This window comes from Ruditapes philippinarum, unplaced genomic scaffold, assembly GCF_026571515.1.
Source record: "Ruditapes philippinarum isolate M1 unplaced genomic scaffold, ASM2657151v2 ctg5697_1_1_1_1, whole genome shotgun sequence".
Lineage (NCBI taxonomy): Eukaryota > Metazoa > Mollusca > Bivalvia > Venerida > Veneridae > Ruditapes > Ruditapes philippinarum.
Window position 1 is genome coordinate 25,364 of NW_026857444.1, and position 12,226 is coordinate 37,589.

Sequence of the window (12,226 nt, forward strand, 5' to 3'; positions counted from 1 at the left end):
ATTGTAAGGTTTGTTTACTGTAAGGTTTGTGTATTGTAAGGTTTGTTTACTGTAAGGTTTGTGTATTTTAAGGTTTGTTTACTGTAAGGTTTGTTTATTGTAAGGTTTGTTTACTGTAATGTTTGTTTATTGTAAGGTTTGTTTATTGTAAGGTTTGTTAACTGTAAGGTTTGTTTACTGTAAGGTTTGTTTACTGTAAGGTTTGTTTATTGTAAGGTTTGTTTACTGTAAGGTTTGTTTACTGTAAGGTTTGTTTATTGTAAGGTTTGTTTACTGTAAGGTTTGTTTATTGTAAGGTTTGTTAACTGTAAGGTTTGTTAACTGTAAGGTTTGTTTACTGTAAGGTTTGTTTACTGTAAGGTTTGTTTACTGTAAGGTTTGTTTATTGTAAGGTTTGTTTACTGTAAGGTTTGTTTATTGTAAGGTTTGTTTATTGTAAGGTTTGTTTACTGTAAGGTTTGTGTATTGTAAGGTTTGTTTACTGTAAGGTTTGTTTACTGTAAGGTTTGTTTATTGTAAGGTTTGTTTATTGTAAGGTTTGTTAACTGTAAGGTTTGTTTACTGTAAGGTTTGTTTATTGTAAGGTTTGTTTATTGTAAGGTTTGTTTATTGTAAGGTTTGTTTACTGTAAGGTTTGTTAATTGTAAGGTTTGTTTATTGTAAGGTAAAACTTTATTACATGGAAGCCCGAATTGCGTTTAAAGATAATCCGTTTAGACTCCATTAAAACATAGCTGCGCAAATACCCAAAACAGATTGTCTCTTTAGACCAAAATTGTATTTTTACAATGTCAACAAATTCTAAGAAAATCCCAGTTTAACATCAAATATAATTATGTTATCATGTGTTAAATGTTATTTCTCTCTGTAATTTAATTTTCTTCGCTGAATCTAATGTGAAAATCATAGTTTGGTACTGCAATGAGTTCTGAAATATGCAATGTCATATGCTATTTCAAGCTGCAATTTTAAATCATTCATAGGCAATGGACTGTCTAATTCATCGGATACATTATATGCTTTGAAATTGTTTGATCTTTGACATAGTATCACGAGGTAACGTACTCTAGTTAGCTCTTGTCGGCTATCATCTGTAAATGACTATAATGTTTAACCTCGATTATTTTAAATGTAAAAATTGCCTTAACTCAAAGCTGAATGGAAGAAGCAAGTAACTTTTCGCCAATCATCAGTCGTTTCATTAAAACTTTTAAGGCATACCCACTAAAATGCTTTCCGCTTTTAATAACATCTGACGGACAAATTGCAAGACTCTATAAAGGGAAGTTCTTAAAGCAGCACGCCTCCAGATTCATGCTAATTTTCATGAATTTTTTGAATATGTAATTAACAGTATAATATTGTGAAGTAACCAAAAGGAAGCAATTCACACATTATCAATGACACTAACAACCAAAAGGAAGCAATTCACACATTATCAATGACACTAACAACCCACGTAAATTACCAAACAGTGGTCAAAATATGCATTAATGGCCTTACTGCATTAGTAACGCAGTAGAAATATAGTTGTAAATACTGAAAAATCAGTCATTAACCGCACATAACATGTAAAATATAACTTTAATCTTTAATCATTTTACTTTGCCTTACATCTTAGTACATATTTCTCAAGTTTGATGTTATTGAAATATTTTTACTCATCTGGAGGCATGCAGCTTTAAAGCCCTTGGCATTAAAAGTTTTTATTTTCGTCTTCCACCTGCCAGCTGATGTATGTAAGAAATTAAAACTTTATGTTCTATGCTTTTGAATCTCAATGGAGTTCCTTTAAAAATATTTATTTTCTTTCAAATGAACGCGAAAACTGATTGAAAATAAATGATAAAACAATGTATACATTAAGTAAAAACATTCACGTATGCACGATATTAAAAGCTTATCAGATTGCTAGTCTATCTATACAAATGGTATCTAAAGACAGAGCCTTAGAGGTTTACAAGCATTTTCAAGTTTAGTTATGTTAAAACCAAAACGAAAACCCCCGAAGAGGGAATAATCTTAGTCCAAATTAGAGCGACCGTGGATAGGCGACCGGCCTCAATTACATGTGGGCGTGTTCCACATCAACATAGGTATTTCGTCACAAAAAGATTTAATTAAAGCAGCCACACCAGTTCAACACTGTGTGCTAAGAAAGGCTGATTACAATCAGCTCTTAATCAACTCTACACATTATGATCTGACGTGCAGCAATAGGAGGTCACCTCGTAACCTTCACAAGCGAGCTTTCAAAATTTTCACGATTTCGAGAACAAACATGGCGTTGTCCATATAGCCGAAGACTATGGACTGAATGATTATTTGAAGTAACGGAAATCTATAGACTCAATGATTGCTTGAAGTAACGGAAGACTTTAAGTAACGGAAGACTATGGACTGAATGATTACTTGAAGTAACGGAAGACTATAGACTGAATGAGATTACATGACCCGAAGCACTAGAATTAACCACAACGAAAGTGACCTTTAAACTAAACTAACCGGACATTTTTCTTGTTGTTGCATTTTCTTTAAAAAAATATATAGTACTTTCTTGTGGTAATTAGTTCATATGTTCATTATATTGTGTGTCTTTTAATTGTTTTTCTTTTCGTAACTCTTTTTAGAAATGTCTTGACTGAAACGTTGTCCAAAGGCTTTACAATCTAAATCATTTTTTTGCTCTTGATTTTAACTACATAAATAAATTAAATGAAATTACTTGTGTTTAAATTTATGTATCAAGTAGGCAAATTTGTAGAAATTCAAGCTAATGATCATTGTATGCCTGCTGATAAATTCTTGTGATCTGACTTGCAGACAAAACTATTAATTTGTCCTTCCGCAACATCGGGTGTGCCCGTAATACATACGGAATATTATGTTGAGGCATTGTTTTTTGCTGTGAGCAGCGTCGGAAAATCTTTCGTCGTTTATAATACTTGTACGAGTTATCTCTCTTACATATCAAAAATATATCACCACATGCATATTCCCTGTGAGATTAGATGTCGTCTGCAACGAACATGTATAATTATATATTATATAAATTTATATCAAAGTTATAAATGATCACGAAATAAGCAATTTTATAAGGCAAATCCTCAACTATTTTCTTTAGCGGCTTGACTTGGTCATATGGGAAAAAGATATCCCAATTCCAGAAGCTTCTCATGGTCGTGTTTAAGCACTCATACATGGGACCTCTATTCTCATCCGACATTTTTAGTTGGCAAGCCTTGGGATCGAGCTCACAATGTCGAGATTACAAGTCTTGCGCTCTAACAGATTGAGCTATGCGGGCTTCCACCCTTAAGAGAAAACTATACATGTATATTAAATTGTAGACGTTTGCGTTTGAACATGCCTTTAATCACTTGCTGTGGTTATAATCTAGATCTATAATGGTTGCCTCACATTTAGGACAAAAAAGAAGCGATAAACTACAGTGTTTGTATACACAATCTGGTCTGAAATTAAATGAATCATTTACGTTTACTTAATACTGTCGACATTTATCATTAGCTAATAATATAGGTTAGTATTTTATATTAAATATATCAATTATCTTGTATTGTCATACTTGAAGTTATATACTTATCAATATCTAATTTGCTGTAGTTAGTTGGTCAATAGGGTAGGTTGATAACTTTATTTTGTGTTACATCAGAAAGTTCAAGAGATGGTAGATTTTATATATTACCCGATATTAGAGACGCATGCCCATCTCTTAACTGTGTGTGTGTATGAATTAATAAATTAATGAAAGTCGCACGCTTTAAATGGCATCATTTCCACGTGCCTGTTATGATAGTATATGCGAATGAAGCTGTATATATTTATACTCAAATATTCGTTATTTCTTTACGGAATATGATTTCTATATATATAATATGCAAGGAAAACAATCATCAAACACCGACTATTTTTCACAGGGTGACAGAAACTCGTAAACTGCCGTAAACCGTTATCCTTGACCTCTTTTACAGCAACCGATGTTAGATTGTTATATTCTGAATTGATTGGCGGTGAAAAACTTGAATGTATTAATTTTGAACCTCGTGACATATACAAAGTCACCGTTGTGTATTACTACATGAACATATATTTAATGTATTACATTTTAGTGGCAATTACTTGCTGATTTATCTGTATATTTGTTATGTATGCTTGCACAAATGTTCTATTATTCATGAACATTGAAGGGAACAAAGTTCCTGTCTATGTACAGTGTATATCAAAGGATTATGTATACAGTACACGTGCATTTATTTAATGCGTAAACATTTTCTTATAATTTAATCAAAAGTTTCATTTCCGATCTGGGTAAAATTTGCTATAAAATAATATATACATTTATCAGATAATTTTATTCGGATTTGGACGCTTTACACATGTCCAGTAATTGTTTCATGAGCTTATTTATCGTTGTGGAAATCGTGTTACTGTCGTATATTTTCAATAATGCCACTAAAATTACATATTTATGCACATTATTGTTATGGCCACTATACTCTTTAATGGTATAACCCGTGTTTAAGGAGGTCTTATTTTCTTCTGTAAAAGTAAAGACAAAAATAATGTAAAATTATGAAACATGAAATCGTAAAATGAATAAATTCATGTTCTTATTTCATTAAAAAATCGCGGTAGCAGATGTCTGTATAACCAATGAAACAACATAAATAATCATTTCAAATAAGTTCAGAGCACTTGAAAGCACACACTCGCACGCACGCACGCACGCACACACACACACACGCACGCACTAAATAGAGACATCATCATTTTCATGACGAGATGTTTGTTTTGCCACTTTGTGTTCGTCTGTCTGACCAACATCTGTTACTAAAGGCACATTTACACATTCAACATTTCCAATGTCGCCTATGGCTCTACTTCTTTCTGATAAATATTCCTGTTTATACTTTAATAATTTCATGTAGTTTTGTAACTCAAATTTTGGTGTTTTGAATTTTTCGCGGGACACATATTCCGAGTAATAATGCGCTATTTCCGCTTCCTCCCTTTCCCTTCTAATGTATTTAATCATTAGTATCACCATACTTAGCGAATAAAATAGCAACACCGTTACTATATATAGAAGTGCGTCATTAGACGTTCTATAGTTTTCCGTCGTGGCTTCGGTTGCATTGCTGCAGATAATTGTTCCAGATGAAGAAGATTGAATAGTTTCGTTATCAACTTTTGTTGAAATGTTGGCTGACAGTAATGTAATATTCAGCTGATTGGACGTGTAGTTGTATGTAGGCATGATGGTCTACAATCCGGCATAAATATGACACATATAAAGTGACGTCATATCACAATCACCAAACGTCAATTCCTGATTCAGCAGTCTGAAATTGATAAAAATAAATGGTTAAAGTTTTTGTAAATGCAGAAGTTCTGTATGAATCGATAAACTGTTTCTTTTCCCGACAATACTAGAAAGATGTCAATTTAGTGCGGCGACAAAACAGACTCTAAAAATCTCATAGATTCACTATAAAACCATATAATGCTACTGAGGTGCTCACCATAGCTGTTTTAAAGAAGCCCATTTGCGATACTCGATAGTGCTAAGTGCATTTACTGTAAAAAAGTGTAATAATAATACATTGTGTGCCCATTCTCTCTCCATTGCATTTAATCTCCGAATTATTGGTAATTGTCAGGCGTTATTTTCAGATAAACACGCTAATGGAGCATGCTAGTATACTTTGTAGCCCTTTTCGTAAAGAAAGTTTGTATCTGCATTGTGCTATGCAGTGCGTGAGAAACAGACCATTAGGGACTGCTTCAACTTGCTTGTCACATATGAAAAGGATTCATAAATTCAGTCCATTTATATAGGGAAATATGTTAGTTAGACTAAAACAAGGTCGCGCATAAGACAGAGATTTGCTGAATTCAGGGGGTACTTCAGGTAGTATTAAGTGTACAAAATGTGCAAATTGCGCCCACGTGATTCGACAGATATTTCATCAAAATTTTAATGGCATGATTACTTGCAATAACTAGTTCAAGTGTTGTTTCCAGATTTTTGTTTTTTTAATGCAATCATGACATATGAGAAAGATGAATAATATTAAAATAGAAACTCATGGTTTCTGGAAAGTTCGTTATGAGGACGATAGTTTAGTTAACACCAATTAGTTCCTCTGATAGTAACATTCCACCATTTAGATGTGCTAGAATTGACATAAATAACGTTTGTATTCTCTCATGGGACCTAATGCAATGTTTTCGCTTTGTGTTCCAGAGATGTTTGAAGAAACAGCAATTCTCCACTTGGAAATACCCAAAAATATTTATGTCAGTTAAGCTACAGTCTCACTTACATCCCGGCAGAGCCCCGGAAGACGTCCGGGTTAATGGGGAACGACCGGGGTACATCCGTAACTCTGCCGGCAATGTCCTGGATTAATATCACCGGGGTGGTCCGGGATGATCCGGGAAGTATAGCTTTGCCGGCTTCATCCTTAGCTCTGCCGGGAACGACCAGGTAAACCGGGGAAGCACCGTAGCTCTGCCTGCACAAACCGGGGATGATCCGGGATATGATATAGTCGGTAGAGCTACGGTAGAGGCCTGGCGAATGCTGGCAGAGCCCCTGTGAATGCCGGCAGAGCCCCGGAAGATGCCGGCAGAGCTCCGGAGGATGACGATGGAGCTAAGGTTGATCCCGTTAGAGCCTCGGCAAAGCACGGTTCATTTCAAAAGAATCACGACAATTTGCGATGATTGCACTTGTTTGTATTAAAACCCTTCCCATTTCCCTTCTATCCAGTCTTGCATAAGGATTTTTCAGAAAATCATCATGAATTACTATTCTGGAACAATAGATATTATATTAAATAAAAATTATGTATCAATGTAATCATTTTCGCGCGTTTTCAATCCAACGGGGTTCTACCGGGGCTCTGCCTGGATCGTCCTGGGCTCTGCCGGGGCTCTGTCTGGATCGAACGGGGCTCTGCCTGGGTCAACCGGGGCTCTTCCAGCGTCATCCGGGAACGACCGGGGAAGCACCGACATGAACCGTACCTTCACCTGGGCTCTGACTGGATGATCCGGAGCGCATCCTGGGTGGTTAGTTTGGAATTACCGTAGTGCTGCCGGGGTAAGTGTGACCGCAACAATACTTTCACCCCGGATCGTCCCGGATCATCCCGGTAACTTACCGGGATGGTCTTGGACTCTGCCGGGAGTAAGTGAGACCGCAGCTTTAGCTATAACTGAGAGGTCAATTGAAGATTCTGATCAAATCTTTGTTTCAGATATTCAAAAATGAATATTAAGAACGCCATAATTTTAAGTAAAAAAAGTATTTACAGCGTTCAAGCACCTTTAAATATTTTACAGCAAATTTAAGACTGTGACTTTCTTTCTCATGTGCAAACCAGGAAACATAATTAAATAAAGTTTTGTTGCTCGATAAAAATCTAAAATGCCACTTGCTGACGTATCTTTATATTTTTTTATTTTCTGATCGGAGATCAGAAAATTTAATGCTGACATTCAATCTCTGACACAGAATTTTCACGACAAACCTAACAACAAGTAGTTCTCAAAACAGCTTAAAACTAGCGATGTAAAAGAAAGAAATATTTTTATTTTGTTACAAGTATCCAACAAATTACAACGCATTCAAAGTTTAAAAGAATATAGAATTGGCAATAAATGCACAATCACAAATTACGCGGATGAATATCATTTTAATCAATGAAAATGCTATTTTTAGCGATGTCGATTACCGAATACTCCAGAGCGTAGTACACAAATAAATCTGACTGTCGAGTAGTGGAATATATACATGGCGAGAAGATTTCCGCTAAATTATTTCCATCAGTGTTAAACAACAGGTTTGTCGTGGACAAAATACCTCGAAATTAATAAGGATTACAAACACGAAATGGAAATTGTCAATTTAGAATTACAATGTATTTGTTTTTATTCATTCTACCTACGTATTAATTCACCGTGGTGCAGGGGTAGCACGCTCGCTTATGGTGTGAGAGGTCTAGGGTTCAAATCCTAGTCGAGGCATTTTTTTAAGTGTCTTTTTTAAGGAAGTAGCCACGATATGCAAGGATAAAGTGTGGCTGTCATAAAAAATGAACATAAATGATTTTTTGATACAACTCTAGTCATGCAAAATTCCATAATATGTATCAAACTCAAACTGTTATAGTAAAAAATCTAAACTAAGATGAGATATAGTATATAAAAATAAACTTATACAGGAAAATACATACAGATAGTCAGTATGATTTAGATTGCAAAGATCAGAAAATACCACAGAGCTTGCAGCCCTTTGATTCTAAATGTTGCTGTAATAGATTTCTTAGATTTGCTGATGAACAATGATGGGAAATAATGTTTAACATGAAACAAAGAGCACATTATTTTACGAATTCAAAAATACTTCATTTATATTGTCTTTATTATGAACTTAAATCGTGATGGAAGAGTATAATGATATTTCATTTTGATGTCTCTTATATAGTGTTTTATGTCTTTAAGGTACCAATATATGAACACACATTGTCACTGCTCTCTAACCAAAGCAATTAGTTCCATAGAAACGAATATCTAAATAAAGAATTTTCAATATCGTTTACACTAAATATATAAATAATTATAGTATAACAGCAGTAAGGTATTTTTCTCTGTCATTTAATTTTGCAATGTCATCTATAAATTGCGCAAATGGTTTTAGTCTCAATCGATACCTATCAAAGTGACAGAAGAAAATGAAGTATTTATACAATGTATAAACAGTATACTCATGGGATTATAACTGATTGATTTCAATAAATTGATTCAATTTGTTTAAGTGCGTTTACTTTACGTTCCAGAACATGATAGATTAAATAAAGTAGAAGGAAGTCAGTGGCGTGAAATAAGTGAATTTATTCATCGGCTTATATATTCTTTCTTAAATGGTTTAGGAATCTTATTCGTAGTCGATATGAGGTCATATTAAAATATTGTAAAATTCACGATTGAAATGTCTGCTTTTATGGGGGATCCCCGTTTTTCTAAGTTCAATAAAATAAGTGGTCTTATCAGATAGTCTAACACTTACAAGAATAATACTATGTATAATAGGTTAAGAGACTCTGTCTTTGTAGCTTTATGAAGCTATCTTTCTCCAGTTTTAAGTCTGTTACGAATAAAATTACCGGGATTTATAAAATGAGCCGCGTCATGACAAAACCAACATAGTGCGTTTGCGACCAGCATGGATCCAGACCAGGATGCGCATCCGTGCAGTCTGAACAGGATCCATGCTGTTCGCCTACAAACCCTATTACAAGTAGAGAAACTGACAGCGAACAGCATGGATCCTGATCAGACTGCGCGGATGCGCAGGCTGGTCAGGATCGATGCTGGTCGCAAACCCATTACGTTCGTTTTGTCATGACGCGGCTCAAATATTTTCTATTTTAAACCTTAAAAGTATTTCCCCCTTTACTGAAATGCATTTTAGTAACCTCTCTGTCCAGTTACAACTTTAACAAATTCTTGCCCCTGATCATCGTTTGCTTGGACGTTTCTTATTGTAAAACGCTTTTTTTTTCAGTACACACTTCTTGTTAAACTGTTCATTGACTGTTTGGCTAAATTGACAAGGCACTTGAATGACTGGTACACTGGAATTAAAGAAAATCTCATATAATATCTTCTTTGTACTAATATTCCTTTTGGTAATACATGGCTGTTTTTTCAGTAACCCCTTCTTTGAAGCTCAAACATAAGCACCAAAGTTTTTTTATCATCTTTCAGCAAGTTAAAAATAAACCGACTATCACAATCTTTGTATGTTTTCAGAGTTCTTCGGAACACTTACGGCGCTTGGCTCTTTGATGAGCAAATGGGGTACCCGCCTAGCACGAACCTTTCTTAGACCCAAAGGCTTGGTCTGAATTAAATGAATACTGCCTTCTGATATGCAAGTACAACTATCTATCTCCTTTACTGAAATGTTGCAGTACTATAAGCTTTACAGGAGAATTGTTTGGAATGGTAACCAAGGTTGTAGACCTACCTTAACGGTTATCATCTATGACTTTTAAACTTTCAGCCACCTGAAGATTGTGCGCTTTGAAATAACATGCGCCTCAATTCATAATGTATCTGCGTTGCAGCTATATCAAGCCTAATGCAACATTTCGTATAGCTTCTAATTTAAGTTTTGTTGTCCATTGTACAAAGTGTTCAGTAAATTTGTCTGTGTATATGACTGTATTTATTTCGAATTTTGAAATATCTCAGTTATTTACACGCAAATGACATGTAAAAAAAACTTTAGAGTTAGCTTTCGAACGCATTATGTAAGTGCAATGAATTGTTTTTTCTAAAAATTACTTTGAGATAAAAAGTGACATAACTTATTGAATGATGCTCGTAGTTTCCCAAGAGCTATATTCGTAGAGCTTTATACGTCAACAACATGCTTTGATGCCCCGTTTCGATGAATAAAGCTCCCCATCACGAAGTTGGTTATAAAATTAAAGAAAATATTAGCTTCTATCATCATCATCATTATCACCATCAAAGTCATAAAAGTAATCTCCTCCATCGTCATTAAAATCATCGCCATTTAACTCATCATTATGTCCATCATCATCATTATATTCTTTTTCAATATAACATCAAAAAAAAAAAAAACACAGAAAATATGTTCGACTTGACTTGGTCAAATACAAAGCACTTTTATCATAACTTAGTGTTTATCAGAAATGGTACCGATGATGATGATAATTGAGATGATGTCATAATGTACTGATTTTGATGATGATGTACTGGTATTGAAAATCATGATCATGATGTTCTGATAATAATGATGTGCTAATGATTATGACGGTTACAATGATTTTGATAATGACAATTATGTTAAAAATGATAATGAAAATGATGTAGATGCACTGATGCTCATGCTATCGCTGAACATGATGATGTATCGATAATGATGATGTACCGATAATGATAATGATGACGTGCTGATGATGGTGATGATTAATTTAATGTGACGATTATATTTTATATAATTATATTATATTATATCCTTTGTGTTATTTATGAACACTAACATATTCATGCATATACTTGGGGAGCTTTATCCACCAAAATGGAGCGTCTTGACGTATACATCCCTTTTAGGGGGAGCTATATTTGTTTCACTTGTATCAAGGTATCGACGAATAAAGCTCTACGGTGAGCTATATCCGTTGAGAGCTATATATGAGGCGTAACACTCCCAAAAAAATCCCACTAACTAGGATATGGGTCATATTCACAGAAAACTGAAATTGTACGTACATTAACATTAACAACAAAATGAATCATTTTCTTCTTACATTGTACCATAGGTAATTTTAATTATCTTATTTTGCAGCACAAAATCTTACAGAAAAGATTTATTATAATGCTTTATTATAATGCCTGAATATTGAATTGAAATAGATAAATAAAGAAATCTCAATTACGAATTACAAGAAAATATTCCTAACTTCAGACAATTCCAATTATAAAAAAAACTAGTTTACTTATAAAAATCTGTTTTAGAAAATATAAGTAAACTAGTTTTTTTTATAATTGGAATTAGATTTTTATAAGTATATATTTACGAGTAGATGTGTCTAAATGCAGATACTTTTATTCTAGAAACATTATTAAAAAAATTAATTATTCTAATTAAATGCCGAGATATTAAATGTATAGAAGCCCATTATACCTAAAATACGGATACTTTTATTGTTCAGAACCTTTTTATTATTGTTTTCCAATTCCAGAAACTCGTTTGTCATAGAGCTGAATCATCTCATGTGCCTGTTGCATTTTGATAATTAATTCAGTAATAATGATTTAGTATCTTGTGTGTAAGTAAAAATACTACTTTGTCTACATTTTGCTTCCTTTATCACAAATTATTTCACATTAAAGATTATAATACGTCATCCTTGCATGAGTAAAATATTTTAATCATAGAAATTTATTGAAATCTATGAAATTCTTACTTTATATGTCTAATTTGGCGAGCATAATATTATTTTATTCAACGAGTTCAATAAAAAAAACAATGTAGCTACACGAATATAATATTTTATTTATCACATATCCAAAATAGAACTATTTACAGTAAAAATGAATCACCTTTTCAATGACGCACTTATAGTATGACGCTAGCATTTAGTGCGTCTTTACGCTATGT